The following is a 14510-nucleotide window of genomic DNA, read 5'->3' as shown; positions in this document are numbered from 1 at the left end:
AAAATGATTGTCATAGTTTTCATGACAAACAAGTTTCTACTGACGAAAAAAATAATTAGATTAGACATTATTACACCTCCAAAATTATATATATTTCTTTTGACAATCAATATTTAAAACATTGGACACTTCACTTGAATTAGATTTTTTATATATAAAATTTATTCATTCATTTTCTTTTCAGCTTAGTCCCTTTAATGTTAATTTAAGTCAGTTTAGGAACCAAAATGGGACATCTCACCTCCTAAAACATTCTGTTTATTAGTTTTTCTTCTTTTAATTTGAACTGCTATGTAATTGTTACTTATTGAACCTTACCTAGAAAACAAGAATGCCCAGTACATTAGTCTGGGTTCATGTGAAACCCAGTAGAAGGCAACAGCTGACTAATACATCAGTGCTAAACCAACAACCCACATGTTTCATCATTATTAATGTAATGCCAAACATAGTTTACTATGTAGTATTATGTTGTTAATACTGTAAGATTAAATAAGTAAACTCAGTATGAGACACATGCACAATTGCATACCCTCACAATTTTGTCAGCAATGATATCTCATACGTTAGTATCTCATTTAGTTAGTGTGTTTTACGGTGTCTCTCTCGCAGCCCCACTCTTGTCGACATATCTTATATTCTTAGAGACTAAGTGTGAGTGTGTTTAGTTTGTTAATAATCATAATCATTTATGTTTATTTATAATTTTTGTGACTAACATGTTTCTCCTGACAAAAACTATATCCAAACTAAATTAAAAATTAAGTGATGATGAATACAACTATAGTAATTATACTGACGTCCCGTCTCCCCCGATAGTCCGCACTCACATTAAATTTCGGCCTAGGCGCACTTTCATCATCGATGATGCGCTGTTCAGTAGCGAAGCGCTCTCGCTTGGCCCAGTGGAGATTTCTTTAGTTATAGCATTTTAGTCATTTGGGATCCAGTGACACGCAGTCAAATATTTCGCCGAACAGATCAGCCACTTTTGACGCTGAAAAAAACAACAATAAAGTTAACCTGCTGCAGCAATTAGGAGGTTTTCTGAAGGTGCAGCTGTCGTGCATTGAGGGTTTTGCGTCTTTAATAATCTACGACAGTTTGCATTCATTGTAAGTAAGAATGATTAATAAATCTAGTAAGAATGATTAATAAATCCATATAAAACAGTCCTGTAAAAGTCACGTCTTGTCTTCAGTTTAGGGTTCAGGTGTGTTTTGCACTCACAATACATTGTACTGCACCAAAGCCCAAGTGAACTGTGTTCTGGCACACCTCTTCCAACCGGGCCAGGGCAGGCCAAGTGAACCGTGCCTGAGCCCGATTCAGAGCACTCACACTTCTCAAACGATCTGGGATGGGCCTGGGCAAGGATCGCATAGAATAGTGTGAGTAGGCCCTTAGTCGACTAAAATCTTCTGAAATTTAGTCAAATAAAACTAAACTAAAACTAAAATAGTTCAAAAGACTAAAATATGACTAAAACTAAAATGGAATTTTAGTCAAATGACTAAAACTAAAATTTGCTGTCAAAATTAACACTGGTATGGAAACAGAATATTTTATTCTTTTATTTAGGACTAATATTTTGTAGAATTTTAAACTGCCTTTTTACAGTACTATTATGCACTTTTAATTTATAAGATATGTTAGACTGGACAAAAAAAGACTCAAACAGGCACATCCACGAGTTCTTTTTTTACTTCATATTCTGGAATTATTTCTAAAGAGACTCCATATTAAAAATCACACACCCACAGGCTACGAGTCTTTCTGTGTACTAAAATGACAGTCGAGGCAGTTTTTGGTTGTTTTGCATTAAATAGGGGAAAATTATGCACAAAGAGGGTTGAATGTAATTAAACTAATTAAAACTACAGCATAAATAAAATATCAGCCAAAACAGCTGTTGACTGAGATTTAGGCCTTGGGATGCAAGAGGCTGTGCTTAATATATGTGCTTTTAAGGACTCCCTGTTGTCACACACGCACTCATGTTTCTGTCAGGGGAAACCCTTATGCACGCATGATGGAACAGAAATATCAATAGTAAAACAGGGCAGGAAATAATCACCACACCTTGTTCGTTAAAGACTTGCTAGTAAACAAAAAAAGGAATTGCAAATGACTTGACTAATATTTAAATATTGAATAATTAACATGTAAATACTTAATAATTCAAAGAGATTTTATATACTGTCGTTTACTGATTGGCCCAAATAAACAAATGCATTTATTTTGGAAAACAAATGCTAAAACACTATATTATGAACAAATATGTATATTACCGAACAAATTACTTTAAAATAGCTAGTTTAAAATATGCTGATTTTGTTTATTTTATTGAATGTTTATTTTGTTATAATTTCCATAATGTGCTAAATTCCAGTATGACATTTAGGTAAACATTTTTTTAGATAGCAAGCACTGGAACAAATGAATAAAATAATGCAAAGTATTCCAAATTACAATTGTCCTATGCTCAAAACTGGCCCTTTACAGGATGTTTGGAGGTCAAATAAAAACTACCCCCATTAAATAATATGCTCTGTGTTTCCTCAAAGCGACATCCACAAATCATGCAGCGTCCTTCTTCGTTCTGTCATTGCGGGCTGAATGAGCAGTGTGTTTAATGACAGCTAATGGATATTCCAGAGGCCAGAGACAAACAGACAGTATACTCGGATCAGTGATAACAGACACAATGAGGGCTGAGCCCAATGATTAATCAGCCTGAGTCTGATTGTGTGGACAGTCCACAGGAGTGTGGTGTGTGTGTTCCTGTGTTGGGCCATTGTGCGTGTGCGTCTATGAAGACAGGGGGTTGTATACCAATTGGTGGATGGGTTTGAGTGTGTTTGACTGATTGGGGTCGGGTGAACTCTCCTGACTGGTCATTCTGCCACCCACTCGGTCCTCATCCTCATCTTGTCTCTGGATGTTTTGGATGGTTTATGAGTCGTGTCTATTGATGTCTGCATGTGGCCTGTATCTCTCTTCTTCACTCTCAATCCCCTTTTTTTCTCTGTATGTGTATAGAAACAAGTTCAGAGCAGTACGAAAGGCTCATAAATGTTTGAATGGACTGGTGACAGTATTTAAGTAAATATGAGTTCAGTTTATGTAGGTGCATTTGTAATTGTCAGGATCCAGACTGTTATTGTTTGTCTTAGTTTGTCACCATGTCTGACTAGAAGTAATATTATGCACTCTATAATGTTCACTCTTTTCATACGTGTGTATCAGAGATTTCGGTAACACTACAGCTTTGATTTACTGGATCTAACTGGCTCACATTCTTTAAAAAAAACAGGTTTTCTGTAAAGTTTGCCAAATGATTACCTATGGGGTTCTGCGGTGTGCTGTTACTGAACATATTTTGTTTTCTTTGTGCAGCAGTTAGATTTGCTGCTTTAAAAAATGTTTTTTAAATTTAGAGGAGAATTGTATTTTAAATAATTTGTAGTTTGTCTGATTAGGAGCTGAATGGCTCACAGTATGGCACTGCTAAACCAGGGAAAGACCAAAATTCTGAGTTTTGAACCCACTCAAGGTGGTCATTTCATGCATTCTGAACTCGCTCAGGTAGCAGGTGAATTTTTAGTAGGTATGTAACAATTCACCTGACTCACAATTCGATAAGATTTACGATACTAATCACGATACGATTTAGTCATGATTTTTAAAAATTTATTTATAACAAATTTAGGGTGAAGAGTCCTTTCCTTTTTTTTCTTAAATGCTGCACATTTTTTTTTTTGCTTAAAAATACAAAACTAAATTGCTATTTTAAAACAACAACAACAAAAAAGAATAATACAAACTAAAGAAGACTCATTAATGTAAACAAACTAAAACTGTGACTGTGCTGGGATTTTACATTTTTAAAAGAAAATATCAGCATATCTATATTTTCTGGCATAATCTTAGGGCTTTGCACATTTACAATGTCCCATTTGGAAGAAAAAAACTCTTTTACTGGGGACTGAGATGGCTGGTGTGGAGAGAAAACCACTGAGCAGTGTGTACAGTGGTGGTCAATAGGCCCGTCTGCTTCAGGGGACTCGCCACTGGCAAAACAAAAAAACTGATTATAAAATTACTAGCTATACAGTAGGATAGAGACTACTTAGATTACTTGTAGAATTAGTATACGTATCTTAAACACTTTTAAATATTCCATAATAATAAGCAAATTATTAAAATATGCACAAACTTATTTGAAAAGGAGAGGGTAAAAATAACCTCATACCTGGGGCAACACTTTATTTTGATGGTCTATTCGAGTATTAGTAGACTGTCTGCTTAATCTGTTGATACTGCTCCTTCAACAGACATTTAACTGACAATAAGAAACTTAGCAAGTACATGTGAATTTACAATAACCCTAACCCAGTTTACACTAACCCTAACAGTCTACTTATAATCTAAGAATGAGAATTAGTTGCAATATAACTTAAGTTCAACAATTGGACCATTGAAATAAAGTGAGATCGTACCTAGATCTGTAACAGAACAACTTTCTCTTTCAGTCTGAAAAACATCTTTACACTTTCGCCATGAATACACTGATGCACCATGTGCTCTCCGCAACAATCGTCAAAGCAACCGGAGCTGCAAATCATCTGGTCCGCGTGGTTTTGCTTATTAATAGTTTTTTTGGGTATAGACGTCAGTGACAGTAGTTTTTCACTGTGCTGATGGTTTATGCGCATCATATTTGTTGCTCTGTTAGTATAAGTAAACGGCTTTTTGTAGTATTTGCACAGGTTGTGTTTTCTCTGGCACATCTCACTGCAGTCATTGCTCGCTCTTGCTCGCCGCTGATGTGCAGGTAAAGCGAGTTCGTGACTTTAAGCACAGCACCCTCTCTGTTCAAAACATGTATCACGATTCGTTCAACATTTTTACCGGTTTGAATCATCATATATTTGAATCGATTTTCAACTGACTCACGGTGAATCATTACATCCCTAATTTTTAGGATTAAAAATAAGATAATGTTGTATGTTTTTAAAACTGTGGATGAAATGACTCCTGCATAGGGGACTTTTCATCAAATATCTAGTTCTTTAACATCCTGTAAGCTTCTTGTTGCCATCCCACAAACTCATTTAAGCTTTTAGGTGATCAGGCCTTTGCTGTTCACACACACACACATAGACAGACACAGATGTATAATAAACTTATAAAAACGTTAAGTATTTTATCAAGTGATATATTTTTACATGTGTATATAAAAGCACATATGTGTATTGAGGTATCATTTTGTCTGGCTCATTAAAGCCATAGCGTGTGTGACGGATGGTTTGGTGGGTGACCTCTCTTAAGAGCGGTCAGCAGCGCAGACCAGTTTGTGACCTTCGGACACTCCTTCACATTAATCACCGCCTGCTGTGAGGGCTTTTAGCCGTGGTGCTGAAAACTACTGTCCATCCCCTCTTTTTCTCTGCAGACCATCCATCCTTCTCTTTCAATTTTTTCCCTGGGCCGGTATCAGGCCATCAGGGTGCTCTCATCAGCACTGGTTTTATCTGGGAGCGCTGCTGAATATTGAAATGTGATCCTTCACTGATAAAGGGCCTCTGTCTAACTCTCCATTCTCTCCCACTCACCTCTATCTGATAGAGTCAGCACACCGCAGTATTACTCCATTGTCTCGCTCACAGGGTGCTGATAGCACAGGTACTCGGGTGGAGGGCTGTGGGTGTGTATTTGTGTGCTCTGAGATATTCAAGGTAGGTGGAGGGATAACAATGCTGACGATGACGATGATGATGATGGTATTAATGAAGATGATGTTTGTGTCTTGGAAAAGAGGGGGCGTACGGAAGATAGAGAACAGATAAGAATGGGTTGTCTGTCCTCGTTTGTTGTGTTCGTGAGCGCATACATATAGTGCAAGGTGAAAGATGTGTCCATCATGCAGTAGATTTAAATTAACCTGAGTTCTTTCTTTCTTTCTTTCTTTCTTTCTTTCTTTCTTTCTTTCTTTCTTTCTTTCTTTCTTTCTTTCTCTTTCTTTCTTTCTTTCTTTCTTTTTCTTTCTTTCTTTCTTTCACTCCATGCCACCCCTATCAGGGAATGCTCCTTTATGAGGAAGAAAATAGGCCAGTGCTAATTAAAGTGTGTACCTGAACAGCAGAAGCACTTCAAAGGAAGCTCACTAATGCATAACACACTCATAATTACACACTCCACACCAGCCCTTCCACCTCAGGTGTCAGCCACACAGGCTACACTACTCATCCTGTTGCTTTTATTTTGTGTGTGTAAGACATGTTGGCATGGACTGGGTGCTTAGGATGTTGTCAATTGTTTTGACCTCATTCAGGACGGCTTACTTTATTGAGCTCCATTATGCTTATCTTATCAGTCAGGTCATTTACTAAGATTAAACAAATGATCAAGAATAAGTTAGAGGACAATAAAGCGTCGTGAAGTCAAGCTGCTGTTAGACAGAGTGATTGAGGGGATATTCTTCATTGTACATTTTGAGGGTTCCATGATCTTAAATTGTATTTTAAAGGTTTTTATTGAGCAAATATGCTGTAAATTGACCAGATGTGGTGTTAAAGGTATTTATAATTTAAATATTATTAGTTACTATTCATCAAATAATCCTGAAACAATTATAAAATACATAAACTGCTGATTTGACTTTGAAGTAACTATATTCTTGCTTCAAAAACAACAGGTTTTGTGGCATAATTGATTAGTATTTTCTAATTTTGCGGATTTCCCGTCTGCCATTACCCGTCTTCATTAGTTTGCTGTGTGCAGCGCATGTGAGTCGCTATGGTAACTACAAATGTTTGGGACAAGCACATTTATTTTGAACTGTGATCAAAACCGCCTGCGTAAAAATAATGCACACCCAGCCCCCAGCCAATCAGGGTCAAGTCCAATTTCAACAGACCATGGAATTGCATAATAAGTACTATTGCTGTATGTAATGACAAAATTAGTGTCTTCACATTCACTGTAAAAAATGCTGGGTTCTACACAATTCCTCCATGTTGTCCCAACACAAATCAATTGAGTTAACTTAATCATTTTTACAAATTTAAGTGTATTGAACATAAAAATTGAAGTTGTCCCCCTAAAAAAGAGTACATTTTAAATAAGTAGTTTGATCAAGCTGTAAAAAAAATAAAACTATTTGTGCCCATAAACTTAGATAACATTTTTACAAACATCAATTAACAGCAAATTAATTTGATTAATTATGGTCATATTATGTTAATTTAGCTTTTTTCAAACCCATTTCTCCCAACGATTATTTTGCAGTTTTACATTTTTTTTTACAGTGAGCAGCAAAGAAAAGCTGCCATTAATAATGTGCTTCAGCAAGCAGATGCATGTTTTCATTAGGGCTGCATGATATATAGGTTCAGCATCGATATCGCAATGTGTGTATCCACAGGTCGCATCGCAGGATCTGCTGTGTTGAGTTGAGATTATAGTTGATTATAATCAATGCAGAGTTAAATTATAATGGAGTAAAAATAGTAGTTTACCCAAAATTTAAACTTTACTCACTATGTATTTTAAACATTTATGAGTTTCTTTTTGGTGACACGGTGGCGCAGTGGGTAGCACTGACGTCTCACTGCGTCAGTGGTAGGTGGTAGGTGAATTGGGTAAGCTAAAAATTGTCCATAGTGTATGTGTGTGAATGAGTGTTTGGGTATTTCCCAGTGATGGGTTGCTCCTGGAAGGGCATTTGCTGCGTGAAAAATGTGCTGGATAACTTGGATACTGTTAGACTCTCCAAAAATTATAATTCACTTTTATCTTTGCGATATTTTATTTATCTATGCTTGTAAGTTGTTTGTTATTTATTATTTGAGATCCAATCTCTTACACGATCACCACAATCAATCTAAAATGAAGAATTCTTTCCAAGTAAAGCTGTGATCACATCGCGATATATTTCACAGAAATACAAAATATCGCAATGCCAGATTCTTCCAATATCGTGCAGCCGTAGTTCTCATTCTAATCATCCGAACAAAGTTGTTATCCATAATTACTAGGAGTGATTTTGCAGGCTGTGTATGTAAATTATTGCACAGCAAAAAAGAATACTCATGTTTTTTGAGAGACTTCTGCTATCCAACTGCCCGTGTTATTTCTTTGAAGCAAGTGCATGTTTATGTGTATGTGTTTGCAGGCAAATCCATGTGCTTGTTTTGATCTTTGTTCTCGTGCCATGGTCATTGAGAAACTCCGGGAACAGAAAACCCTCGTTAGTGGCTCAGGCCCCCAAACAGGCCTGTGATTGGCAGCTGCTCTCCTCACGACAGCATGAGTCTTTCACACCTCCTCTCTCTCCATATGCTTCTGTGTGGTCAGACGGAGAGAAAAGCGCATGTGACGTGGTGCTTCAGCTCCGACCTCAAATCTCTATTTAATCTCCTGGACTCGAGTTACCCCACACTTAATAAACACAGATTAGTGCTATTCTTCAAAGCTTGTGGCACGTATCTTGCTTTCTGCGTCTCGCCAGGGCCCTGCCCAGCGATGGCACCGGCTGGCATGACAATCGCTCTGATTGGCACACCATTCAAACACATGCAGACCATAACTGACTCCTATATGTGCCGAATCAACATGTATAATGGCCTATATGCATCTTCAGACACAGACTGGCAGTGCCCGGCAGTGCTAAACGGCTTGAATAGTGTGTCATCTGCTCAGACTCTTCTGTCTGGCCCATGAATTCATTCATTTGGCTGGGCGGATCATGTTTTGGACATCCTCCTTCCCCCTTGTGCCAAGAGCAATGTTTTGGGAGCGTCCAGGAAAACAAGGGACCTCCTTATTAACCTTTAGCTTTGAAGTGCACACATTTTTGAGCATGTATGTTCTTTTTGTACACTAAAGCTGGATCAGAGAGAGAAATAAAATGAGAGATTAAGAGAGACATAATATGGCATAAAACGCATAACAGGGATGCAGATCCAGCGACAGTGTGTTGGGTGGAATTAGTTCTCCTCTGGCGTCACAATGGGCCAGGGCTGTAATATTGAAAGGTTACTTGGGTTACGCAGGCTCGCCTGTCTGTCACCTCTCTGCCTTCAGGGGGAACTAATCACTTCACCCCATAATTACAGCCACAATAGAGTCGGTAAAAGAAACCTGCTGCCTTTCAGCTGAAGACAGGGGCTTTTTTTAATTAGGCCCATCCGTCTTAACCTTGTCTTCTAGAGGTGAGCGGGAGGTAGCTGGTTTGAGCTATGAAAACACAGCACTGTACTAACACAAACACACACACACACACTGTATTGTGTGTGTGTGTGTGTGTGTGTGTGTGTGTGTGTGTGTGTGTGTGTGTGTGTGTGTGTGTGTGTAAGTATTGCATCGCATTGCAGACACTAGCCATTGGAGTGGCATTGTCTCTGACTCTGGCTCCAAAGGGGATTTGTGCACTGAATGGTATTTTTTTTTTCTCTCTCACTCTCTGTGAGACAATACTCAAAATTCACAATGGGAACCGAACACTATACGCCAGTGTGTTGCATGCCAAACCCGTGATGGGCAACTATAAAAAATTAAGTGAAACTTCAGATGACTAAACAGCTGCTGGTGTGACGTAAAAGCCGGCAGGTTTGAATAGAGAATGACTTGTAGTGTGAGAAAACAAAGTTTTTATTGGGTTTTTCTCAAAGAGAAATCAGGGATTATATGATTAGAATTAGTGATTATACACTGTAAAAAATAAACGTTATTTTACAGGTAATTGTCTGTTATATTTTACAGAATTTTTCTTTTTTTTTTCATTATACAGCGAAGTACATGTTGTTTTACAGATATGTTCTGTAATAAAAAATATAACATTAAATTTACAGATATTGCTTGTATTTTGGTATTACTATATTTTTTCTGTTTTTTAAAGGAAATGTTCTGTATTTTTTTAGAGAGTAACGTAATTTTGCATTAATATTTACATAAATAAAAAAAGTTCATTTTTACTCCTGTAAAAAGAGGGAAACAAAAATTCAGTCAAATTGTTTTTAGTTAAAATTAACGTGAGATTAATAAAGTCAAATAATAGCCTATTTTTGTAGGCTCCATATAATGCATGCACTGTAAACTGTAAAATGTTTATTTTACTACACTAACAATGTTGCTATGCTAATTGTTACAATCACCAGTGATCTAGCGGCTGCGGGTCACTGAAAAACTACACACATTAATTCATCTGTATAACTACAATAAAAATATATATTTACAGTAATAATTTGTAAAATGTCAGCAAAAATCTGTATATTTGCAGTAATAATTAGTAATGGCAGTAAATACCTTTTAGATGTTTTTTTCACAGTTTAAATGCAAATTATCAACAGTAGTAAACTATAGTTTAATTATTTTTGACCATAAAGTATGTTCTGTAATTTTACAGTTTTTGCTTGTAATTTTGTGAAATGGTCATTTTTCTGTAGTTTAATGGAATATCTCTGGAAGCCTTGCTCCCAGTCTTTTGACTGTTTTTTACAGATTTTACTTTTTACAGTGTACTTAATTTAAGAATGCGTGGACTTTACTGTATGCAGAAGTATTTTGCCTTGTATTTTTGTCAAAAACAAATGCAAACAAAAAAAAGACACAATCTTTGATTAGTCAAAAATAATTAGACAAACAAATAACTGATAAACTATTTTTTTTAAATCACTGTACCAAAAATTACATTTATGTATATAAAATAGGGCTGTGTGATTAATCGAAATCAAATCGCAATCGATTGAATATACATTTGAAATTAAGCGATTAGCTAATTGCTAGAGGCTGCGATATGAAATATATGTGTATTATATAATTTCCTTCACCCAGAGCAAATGTGTGACTGCCATCTGTGTGTGACAGTCGTAGTGAGCACACTTTCGTTCTGCCCAATTACAATTGCGCTACCAAACTATGTAGAAAACCCACAATAAAACAAACAAACAATGATAGAATGATGGCTTGTGCTGATTCAGAAGCATTAACAGATGAATCCATATAAAAAAAAAAACAGCTTGTTGGAAATATGGGAATATTTTGGTTTCAGAGTCAGACACTGAACAAAAACAGGTAATTTGTAAGAGCTGTCGCAGAATTGTCGCCACAACACAAGGAAATACAACAACCAGCACATAAAAAAGCAAAACAGATGCATAAATGAGGAGTGTCTTGGTAAAAAGTCAACTGAAGTATTGCCAGTGACAGTTAATTTAGCTATTAACAGCAATGTACAATGTACAAAGTTGTTTGCAGCTGTTACACCGTATGAAAAAACATTGCGAAGGCACCAAGAGATAACTAAAGCCTACTCACTACTGTTTGCTCTAGAGAACAATTTATTTAATTTCCTAATATTTACAAACAAATTTGAATAAATGTTGATGTTAATTAACATCTTTTCAGTTCCCTTTTTAACTAACACTTACTGCATTTTAGCAGTAATAAGCTACCATACAGAATCTAGAGCTGAAGCTTGACTACAGAATTAAATCGCAAATCATATTGTAATTTGATATTTTCCCCAAATCGCACAGCCCTAGTCTAAAATTATACCAATTTTGTCTCAAATTCTACAGAGAATTAGCTTGATATGACTTTCTTTGAAGCACGTTTCTGTCTCAGAAGGAACATTGTAAAATATAACTGTGACTTAATTCTTATAATTGTGCTTTTTATATTTCAAGATGTTTTGTGCATATTTTTAGCTTATTTATATATATATATATATATATATATATATATATATATATATATATATATATATATATATATATATATATATATATATATATTATATTTTTACTATTATAATTTTGGTCACATTTTATTTTTAGGTACAATTACTACTAATAACAAATCATGAGGACATTTAGCTTAATAAACTAATATTTTGCTGTTTATTTATAGTAAGGTATTGGGGGGTTTTAGGTATTGAGTAGGATTATGAATGTAGAATAAAATCTTTATAAGTACTCATAAACTGTCAGTATATTATTAATAAAAAGGTAATAAGCCAGTAGCTAATAGTTGGTGCTTAAACTAAAGCATTAAAAACATGCTTTCACCTGTTCTGAGTTGCAAAAAAACACCTTTAGTAATGAAAAAAGTGAGGTGTATCTAGTGATATTTAGCACTGACATGCATAAAAACTGACTTTTGAGGCAGTAAGACTGAGTGAGAGGCAGAACTGCGAAGAGACAGACAACCACAAAACTAGCTTGAGATAAAAACTGCATTTAAAAATCATAACATGTTCATTAATTAGGTCAAAGACGAATTGGCACTATATTCTTTTCATCACTCTATGGAGCTGGTTCCATATAACTGAGAATCACTTTTGTGTTTCTTTAACCAGAATTAAAATACAATAAACATTTTGTGATATTTAAAATTTGAACTGCATTGACACACTACTGGACAAGAACAAAACTAATAAAATCTTTATAAGTACTAATAAACTGCTAGCATATTATTAAAAAGTAGGTAATAAGCCAGTAGCTAATAGTGGGAATTGGTATTTAAACTAAAGCGTCAGCGAAATTTATTATCAGAACTGCTTATGGATCTCACCTTTTCCACTTCATATAGGTAACTACAACTTTAGCTAGCATTGCAACTTTGTTTGACAGACTGATATTTATATGTGATATTTATATCACAAAATTGCAACTTCATTTCACGTAATTGCACGTATTACAATTAGTACATATTGTAATTGTGGCTTTATCCACCAATGCAACTTTATCTCGAAGTGTAACTTTAGATTGTGCAGTTGTGACTTCTCGTAATTGCATCTATATATCACACAACTGTAACTTTATATATTGTAATTAAGACCTCATCCTAAAGTGCAACTTTATATCTCACAATGTGACTATATCTTTCAGTTGCAACTCTGTGCCTAGTAATTGTGGGCACACAAATATCTCAAAATTGCAGTTTCATATTTTTTGTAATTGTGGCTTCATTTGCCAGAGCAACTTTATATCAAGCAGTTGTTACTATGTATCTTGTAACTGTGTCCATATTTTTCTGTGTTGCTACTTCATATTTTTGGGATGTGATTTTAGATTTCAGAATGTAACTTTGGAATGATTTTGCGTAATCACATTAATTTTATCTTGTGACTAAAGTTTCATATGTATGAATTCTTGCTTAATCATCAATGCAATTTTTCCTCATATGGTGACAACTATATTTTTTATTACAATATTTTATGACTTTTCTGTATATTATTTTCGGTAATAACATATATATATTATTATTATTATTAAAAGAGCTCCGGACAGGGACAAGAAAAAAAATCGGAACTGTAATGATTTTATATAAAACAAATGTGACTTTGTTTGTCACAAATTGCATGTATAAATGAAACAATTGCAAACTAAAATCTGGCAGCAGAGTACCATTAGTTAATGCATTTACCAACATCAACAAAAAATAAAAAATATGTATGTAGCATTTAACAGTCATAGTTCCACATTTAGTTATGCATTCTTAAAATCCAAAGTTTTTTTTGTTCACATTAGTTAATGCACTGTGAGTTAAAATGAATTAACAATGAGCCACATTATTTCATTAAATAACATTAATAAAGTTGAATTAATACTTTAAAAAATGAATTGTTCATTGTAGGTTCAGACTAGTGAATACATATAAAAACACATTACATTACATTGACTTTAATGTAGTCTTATTGTGATGGAACTTTATTGTAAATCAACAGAGTAAAAGGAAAGTAAAAGAAAAAAAAATGCCCTACTAACAACCCAGGCTCATTCTGAAAATGTACCACTATATACATATCTGGAGAGCGCCAAATATGTACCAGGAGCTATGTTTTTTGCAGTTTTTGTTTTTGCAAATCCACCAGAGGCCGCTTTTTACACTTTTTCAGAACTCAAATTTCTCTTGTGAGTGCCATTCGCACCTACTGTTCTTAAAAAATCCACCAAAAAAAAATCGCACCTACTGTTCTTAAAAAATCCACCAGAGGCCACTGCCGACTGAATGACCGATCGACTGACTCACTCTTCTCCTTTCCTAAACCCAACCAATAGTGTTTTTAAAGCACAGACTGACCCGCCAACCCATTTTCCAATTTCCAGATTTCAAAAGCAATCCAGAAAAAGAAAAGCCCGCACCACATTTTTACAACGTTTTCAGATTTTACCACATTCTCACCATGTTATTTACTTGTTTATTTTATTTTTTTAGCTTAAGTTTTTGTCTTACCCACTTTCTGGAACCATTCTGTGCTCACTGGAAAAACTGGAAAAGCCGTCCACATAAAGGTCAGCATGCAAGCATGTAAAGGAATGGCGTCATACTCTCCTGTAGCATACTTCTGGCTACATCATTCATTATCTTCAGAAATGTATATAGGGATGCCTTTTTCAGAATGAGTTTTTGTTGTCTACTACTGGCGTGTTCTATTTGAATTTTTACATAAATATATTTTCTATATACTTTTTTTTTCAGCCATTCTAGATCATGGTAAA

At 35.1% G+C, this 14510-nt stretch overlaps 1 protein-coding gene across 13 annotated transcripts in view; it reads left to right on the top strand.

Annotated features, from left to right (window-relative positions):
* LOC147836041 (uncharacterized) overlaps positions 1-14510 on the top strand; it is a 305239-nt gene that overhangs the window by 74512 nt on the left and 216217 nt on the right. The window contains exon 4 of one of the 13 annotated variants that reach the window (XR_015495896.1): positions 8180-8478. The exons of the other annotated variants lie outside the window; for them this stretch is intronic. The gene's annotated coding sequence lies outside the window, so the exon portion shown is untranslated. Of the gene's footprint in view, positions 1-8179; positions 8479-14510 lie in introns of those variants that run through there. 13 annotated transcript variants of the gene reach the window in all.

Source organism: Danio rerio, chromosome 7, assembly GCF_052040795.2.
Source record: "Danio rerio strain M-AB ecotype USA chromosome 7, GRCz13ab, whole genome shotgun sequence".
Lineage (NCBI taxonomy): Eukaryota > Metazoa > Chordata > Actinopteri > Cypriniformes > Danionidae > Danio > Danio rerio.
Note: the sequence above shows the minus strand (reverse complement) of the source record. Positions and strands in the feature narration are given on the sequence as shown.